Genomic DNA, 8,190 nt, shown 5'->3' with positions numbered 1-8,190 from the left:
TTGTACCATTGACTTTGTGTTTGATTGACGGTGGTTTTGATCACTATAGGCAAAACAGCACGTATGTGGTTCTGAACTATAGTCATGAACACTGTTCTCTGCATAAACAGGACGCTGTGGTTTCCGATTTCACTGTGACACCACAGCTGGTGTCTATATAGCTTGTGAAGGAAAGAAGCAGCTGTTCTGCAGTGACATAGTCCCCCAGAACTGACATTTTGTGTTACCAAGTCCTGTTTTTGGCCATCAACTTTGATCATTTTTTATTGCTGGAACTTTCTAGATAAAGTAGTGGCTCTGTCATGATGTTAAGATGTTTTGAGTGATTTTTAGCATGTTGCTAAAGCTAGGATGTTAAAGTTAGCATGTTGCTAATGGGTTTTAAAAGAGCCCACAAAAAAAGTGTATTATTCTGGTTTCTAAATATTGCTCAAGTTCATCCTTCAATGTATGTTTGTGGGAGTTTTTACCCGCTTTGATAAAAACGCAGTAATCACTAGGTAAATAACTCTCCTCTCCTCAACAAAACACATGATCTGAGGAATAATTAATGTTCCTAGCACAAATGTACAAGATTTGAGTTGCTATGTGATTCTGTGGAGATTAAGAAAGTTTTATGTTGTTCCTCAGATTAGCATTTGGTGTCTTCGTCTGTTAAAGCACTAGTAGTAGATGTTTTTCTAAAGAGCTAGCAAATAGAAAGTTCCAATAGTTATGTAAAACCCACTTTGGTTCTACTTACAGCCTTTATTTTCAAAAGCCTCACATTTAGGGTTTGTGATGCTAACTGTAATGCTAATGTGTGAATGGGGGATGGTAAGCCAAAAACAGTTCTTCACACTGTGCCTGCAAGTGTAAACTGAGAGGTTTTACACACATATTGAGCTGCTTTGGACTGCATATCTTATATAAATACACACATTGTGAAAATTCTTTCACCAAAATATTCGCTTTAGCATTGCTGGAATGAACTGATTGATTTACAGCTGCACTCTGTTGCAACAGATGCTATTGTGCAAGATTTTCAGTGGTCTGTCATGCGTTTACTTATGGAAAAAAAACTCTCAAAAGTCAGTACTTTTCCATACTTAAAGGTCTTGTGTTTTTCACTTCAAACACTCCTGCCTCTGTTCCTCAAATCCCACCCCATCCTGCCCCCCAACTTCTCAAAGAGGACTTGTTTGGATCTCCAACTATTACTGTTCACGTCCAAGCGTAGGGCTCTGATTACAGCAGCGTCTTCCACTATAGGACAACCCTAATGTGAGAGGCTGTCATCAACGGCCATTTTAAAGGCTTCCTGCTCTCTGATTGGCTCTTGCTTTGGCTAATCATGTTTGTGTGTGGCAGCAGGAATGTCTGTTTTTGCACTGAGAGAAATCAAAATACACCTCTTCCAACCCTCCTTAGTTTTACACAAGCACTAAAAAGAGCTATGGGGCAAAATATTAAAAAAAGAAGGAAAGGGGACGTGTCGACTGGCACTAAAATGAGCAGTTTTTTAATATGCCTGATGCAACAGGCTGAGGTTTATTTACTCACAGGCATATAGTTAGTTAAGGGGTGTGTACCGGTGGATCTTGTTGCACAGTAAAAAATGTCTTCATTTCACGCTTCAATCCTAGGTTTCATGTGTATTTGTAGTGTAGTTCTCAATGTAAAAGCTTCTTGAAAAACAAGAGTATGATTTTGTAAAAGAAGTTGTACTCAATTTTTGTGTTCGAGATGCAAACAGTGTGTTCCAGATGTTTGAGACTACTAGTAAATATTCTATTTTGCATTGTTTTCATGATGAATCATGTTTTAACCATGGAATTTCTATGAAAAACTGAATTGAGTTAGAATTTAATTTAGTTTCTTTGTATTTTGTCGTATTTTACTTTACCTTATTTCCAAATAATTACCTTTTTTATTTATAGCTGTTCATTAGTGATGACAGTGAATCTAGTAAAGATACTCAAATGTTTTACTACAAAAGGCCAAAAATTGAGGGCTGTGAGTTGAAATGTTGCATTATATCTAATGGCATTATTGTATTGTACATTTTTGGAGTTTTACTGTAAGGTTTCATAAATGTGTTACTTTACAATTTTACTGTACACTTTACAACAGTTTGTAAGCATTTTAAATTGATGCTGATTTACTGTGCAGACATCGTAATTGTACTCCTTTTTGACTGACTGATAATTATGATGATTGTAATAAAGCATCTGTTTCCTGTGGAAGACATTAGATGAGTCACTTCGAAAACGCCTTAAATATCCAGGAACCACCTAAAATAATAACTAGTTAGCGAGCATGCACTAAAATATATGTCGATTTACTTTAAAGATGCAAAGAAAATGTTCTCCAGCTATGAACTGTATTTTGCCATTTTAAAAGCCACTTTCTCAATTCTATACTGTGTTGTGGTTTGTTACCAGTATTGCTATAAGCAGTTGCTAAGATATTCTGAAGGTTTTTAGCATGTTCCTACATGAACGTGGTTTTTAGCTCTGCGGATATGGCTCAGGCCAAATCAAACTAAATATGAGAAACAGCATGCTTCCCTTATCACTGCCTAGGGAAACACCTAGAAATATTAAGGATTCACCTAACAATACTGTTGATGCCGTCAGATTGTCTTCTTGGAATCAAAGTGGTTCATTTATAGAAGTGAGAATCGCATCCATGAAATGACATCAACCAAAGCTGCAGCTGGGTACAAAGTCACAGAGGGAGAATCCAAAATGGCAGCGTTGACACGACAGTGGTATTGTTATTGAAACTTAAAAAATCAGTTTTTTTGGTCATTGAAAATTACATTGTTTTTTTATTTTTATTTTTTGGAAAAATAAATATAAAACTAGAAATGTTGCACTAAAATTACTCAAATTAAAACTGAAATAAAAATTATTTAAACAATATGAATATTTTAAATACATATATTAATATACACAATTAACAAAATTATTACATTTAAAATTAAATCTCAAAATAAAAGCTCATTCAAAATATTAATAAATACTATAAAAAAATATTGCCCAATGCCAGGACATAATTTTTCTATAGATTTTTTTTTCTAACAGTGTATTAATAATTGTAAAATAACACAGCTTCAGGAAAACAGTTCTGTTGTAATGTATAAAGGCTACATACTTGGATATCTATGTTTTATTTAAAGTCCTATAAAAGGTTTTTTTAATCAGTGTTCATCATTACTCTCAAATCTAATAAGAAGATATTTAATAGGGGATGCCCAAAGGTCAACAATTTCTTCCTCTCTGACAATGAAAACCCCCATTTTACTTTCAAAAGCTAGTGCGTTTCTGACAAAAACAGTCCCGTTGATCAAACACCAGCACTCAAACCACTTCAGGCTGACAGGGACAGATCATCGGCATGAAATGGGGCTGTTTCTGTCGCATGATTTGCTCAATATTGGGTGTAGGAGGCACTTTATTGTTAGAGATGTCTGTGAAGGAGAGGATAGGAAATAAAACTAAAGGGAGGGGGCGTAAAACATGAAGCGCAGCCTTTGGGCCTGTTATGAGATTAAGCTATGTGCGAGAGGAAGAGAGTCGATTGGGATTGAGTGTTCTCTTATATCATTATCTCGCTGAATAATCCTGCTCACAGCGGGGGAAGGGAGCAGACCCACATTCACAACCTATGGGTCGTGCCTTCACCTTAGCTGCGTTTGCTCAATGCTGCTTTTGTTGCTATTTTAGAAAAACAGATCTTGCTTGCGCTGCGTGAATGTTGTTCAGCTAAAGTCATTTACATTTGACAGACACTTTTATCCAAAGTCACTGGGTTGAGTCAGTGCATTCAAGCTACTTTTTTTAGCAGTTCATTAGCAGTTAGCGTTAACTGTTAACAGGAAAATATTCTTAAGATGCAAAAGTCATTGATTTAAACAATAAGGTACAGTTATCCATGCTGAGAAAATGGTTGATTCTTCTGGTTGGCTGGTTGGTTTAAGCTGGTCAGGCCAGTGTTCCGCTGGTTGGTCAGCTGGTCTCTTGGATAAAGTTCTGTCATATACATAATGTAAACGTCAATGACTTTAGTGCAACAATATCTACGCAGCTTACTGATTTCAGCAATAAGGTACATATTTTTGGCTAAAGAATGTAGTTAGCAACTCCTTCAGCTGTGATTATACTCACAATGTAGCATAGCCTCAGATGGCGCTAACTGCTAATGAACTGCTAAAAATGTATTGAACGGTCTGAGAGTCACTTTTCATAAAAGTGTCTGTCAAATATATAAATGTAGATGTAAAGGTCAATGACTTCAGTGCAACATCTATGCAGTGTGAACAAAAGTTACTGATTTAAGCAAAATGTACGTATTTATAATGTTAACTGCTAATGAAATGTTAAAAATGTATCTTCAATGCACTGTGAGTCCCTTTGGATAAAAGTGTCTGTCAGATACGTAAATGTGAATGACTTTAGTGCAACAACATCTATTTGACAGACACTTTTATCCAAAGTGTGTTTAGGATACATTGTCAGCAGTTTATTAGCAGTTAGCGCTATACCATTTTAAGCTATTCTACATTGTGAATATAATCACAGCTAAGGGAGTTGCTAACTCTTTAGCCATAAATATGTACCTTACTGCTAAAATCAATAACGTTTTCATCTCCAAACAACTATAGCCATTTTCAAGGAAGAAACTTTCTATGCTTTGTTTTTAAAGCACATGCTTACATTGCAGGATGATTCAGTGACTTTTGATGGTGTAAAAACACTCTGGATCATGACAGCATGCTAGTTTGTATTGATAACTTGCTCGGCCTGTCAAATATTTATGAGTCAGTCTGACAGGCCTCTGGTCTTGCATGACATGTCCTTGAGAGAGAGAGAGGACGTGATTGTGCACCTCTTCCACCCAAAGTTTACACCAGGGGTCACAGATTTGTTTCTATAGCAAAGGCCTTTGAGAGGAACCCATCCCCCACAAAACACATACACATCCACCCCAGCCCTCAATTGTAGCCAGGCTCTCGGGCGTTTAAAGGTACAGTGCACCTTTTAGTTTGCATGTTAGAAATCATGTAAAGTTTTTCCGTTTTTACTGTAGTATTAGCCTGTGCAGATTTTTGCATTTTCCAGTCATGACCACTGTTGAAATTATCTGTAATTTATGTAATTTATCTATTTTTTTAATGTTTTATATGCAACCAAAGTACAACTAATTAGGATTTACTTGGCGTAAGTCTCCACTGTGGCTTGTTTTGCTTTTAATTAGTTGTTTATTCAATAATTATTAACATACAATATGACAAATGCTTTATCAAAATCTAGACACATTTATCTGACATGTGATTAATGTAGGAGACACTGTTATCTAAAGCAGCTTATTAATGATTTTTACAAAATGTTATGAAGTTGCACAAAGTTTACAAAGACATTTTTATTTATTTGAGTAATGTCTACTGATTAATCATGCACAACAGCACGAGGAACGGGTATTAAATAAGGTCATTGTTCATGTAATGTTGGCTTTCATAGGTATTTCAGTATATAAATATGAAGTACTTTTATAAAAGATAAAGAAAAGGAGAACGAGGCGTGCATGGAGAGCCAGGTTTAACATTACTGACAGAATCTTGTGTTTACTAAAGTTCCAGCTTGACTGTTAGCAGTCGTTATCCTGTTTTTCCCCTCCTCCCACCATCAGTGTCACATGATCAAGATCTTCTGCTTCTTTGGAACCTTATTCTTCCTTATTTGAGAGTTTCAGTTTGAATTCTATATTGGAATTAAACATTTCCTCCCAAAATGTCATTTACATAATGTATTTGGCCCAAAATAATGAACTTTTTTATTAACTTTGTCAAGTACAAGTATTCCATGCAGTTTCTGAATCAGTATGTGGACATAAAACCAATATGAGGTCATTATAATTATACATGAATTATAAATATGATGCAAGACACTGCCCAGACATGTCATGCCATCTACCCATTTTCAGAATGGGAGTGTCCTTTCTTACAGTGATCTAGATGTTATATCATGTTTATTTTACACTATGAGTTTGATGTTAAACTGCTTTGTTTTACTGATTAACTCCTCCGCCAACCTTGATAACAAGCTACAACACACATTTTATCTAACACCTTAAGCTCTGGTCCAAAGGGTGGCTTTGCCTCATTCGACACATGTCCGGTCTCAAAATCTTGTTCCTGGCATAGAGCGTGTTTAATCTTGAACCAGTTGGATAACGTGCATGTGTTTGAATAGAACAATAGAGGTAAAAAGTTCAATGCACTGCACTGAGAAAGTGTTAAGGTTTAAGATTTAAATGATATTACTGTTTAAGGGAAAGTGTGCATAGGTGCTGTAAATGGTCACCAAATTTACTTTATATCTATCTCTATCTATCATGGCAAGTTAACACATTTCTTAACAATCTTATGACTGTAATGAATGATAATTTCATATTATAGTATTTGTTATACTGTCCTTTATTTGTGCAGACTAATATATACTAATATTTTAAATTATTGTTATTTAATTTCCCTTTTTAATTTTAGTAACTTTGTTGTGTTTTGTCTTTTTTTATTATTACTATTTTTAAATGTCTTTATCGTTTTTTATTTATATTATTTGGGTTTTAGTTATTCATTATATTTATTTTTAGTTAACATTCATTTCAGTAAAATAACTTTTTATGGTTTTAGTTTTAGTAAACTATAATAACTATATAACTATAATAACTAATAATGATGAAAATGTCTTTCTGAAAATAATGTTAAAAAAACTCTTAATGATCATAAATATAGGCTCCATTTTCTTTGTTATATATATATATATATATGTTATATATTATTGTGAGGTCATAAAAAAATAATACCTATGCAATATATATTTTTTTTAAATATATAGTTTTAGATCACGTCACACCTGCCACGTAAACTACTCAATAACATTCTGAAAATCCATCTGAAGTCTCTTTTCCCATCTCAGTAAAATCTTTATTTCTTTTCTCGTCAGTTAATGGGCTAGAAATGAAGCCAGGGGATTGAACATACAATACTGCTGGTTTGGCATGAAGAAGTTGCACCACAATTATCTGACATGCAAGTTGGCAAGCTGTGCAGGAAAGGGGCTGAACCGCTGCTGATCAAAACATTCGGGGCTCTATTCATGAGAAAGATTTCATTGGAGCCTTTTTGTCGAACCCTTTTGCTTTTTTATTGACTAATGGGGCTCTAAATTTCCTTATTAACACCGATATCTTGTCATATACAAAGACCAGAGATGATGATCATCATAGGTCTCATTATGTGCTGTGAAAAAGGAAACCCAACTAGTGACGCAGATTACACGGTTATATAGACACTCTTTTGCACACACACACCTTGTCTCATGAGCTTTGCTATTGTTCTTGTGTCAGATCTCTAAAACCCAGCTCTGCTGTACAAGAAGGGTGCAGGAAAGGGGCTGAACCGCTGCTGATCAAAACATTCGGGGCTCTATTCATGAGAAAGATTTCATTGGAGCCTTTTTGTCGAACCCTTTTGATTTTTTATTGACTAATGGGGCTCTAAATTTCCTTATTAACACCGATATCTTGTCATATACAAAGACCAGAGATGATGATCATCATAGGTCTCATTGTGTGCTGTGAAAAAGGAAACCCAACTAGTGACGCAGATTACACGGTTATATAGACACTCTTTTGCACACACACACCTTGTCTCATGAGCTTTGCTATTGTTCTTGTGTCAGATCTCTAAAACCCAGCTCTGCTGTACAAGAAGGGTGTGTATGTTGGAAAGAAGGTTCTTAAATGTTACACAGGCATCATATTTCTGTTACCATCTCCTTCTTTCATGACCCCAAAATATTTGGATTACTGTGTCATTCTTTGTAATGTAATAAGACACAGTATATTGATTTACTATTCAGTTTTAACATCATTACAAACATAAACCATGCAAAGGTTGAGAATAATTATCTCTGACAAGTCATTCTATACATTTTATAATTGCAGGTCATTATTCACGGAGCAAAGTATATCCAAAATGAATCATGTAATAAAAAATATAGACCAAGTGTAGCCAAATGTCGATTTATTATGAAAAACATTCACATAGGATTTAGTTTTGCTGTACAAACCGCTGCTATGTTTGTCAAGAGCGATCAAACCAGCTCGATGGTGACTGGTTGGCTGGTCACACTCCTAATTTGG

This window comes from Sinocyclocheilus grahami, unplaced genomic scaffold, assembly GCF_001515645.1.
Source record: "Sinocyclocheilus grahami isolate Dianchi unplaced genomic scaffold, SAMN03320097.WGS_v1.1 scaffold87.1, whole genome shotgun sequence".
NCBI lineage: Eukaryota > Metazoa > Chordata > Actinopteri > Cypriniformes > Cyprinidae > Sinocyclocheilus > Sinocyclocheilus grahami.
This window is presented reverse-complemented; position numbering follows the sequence as displayed.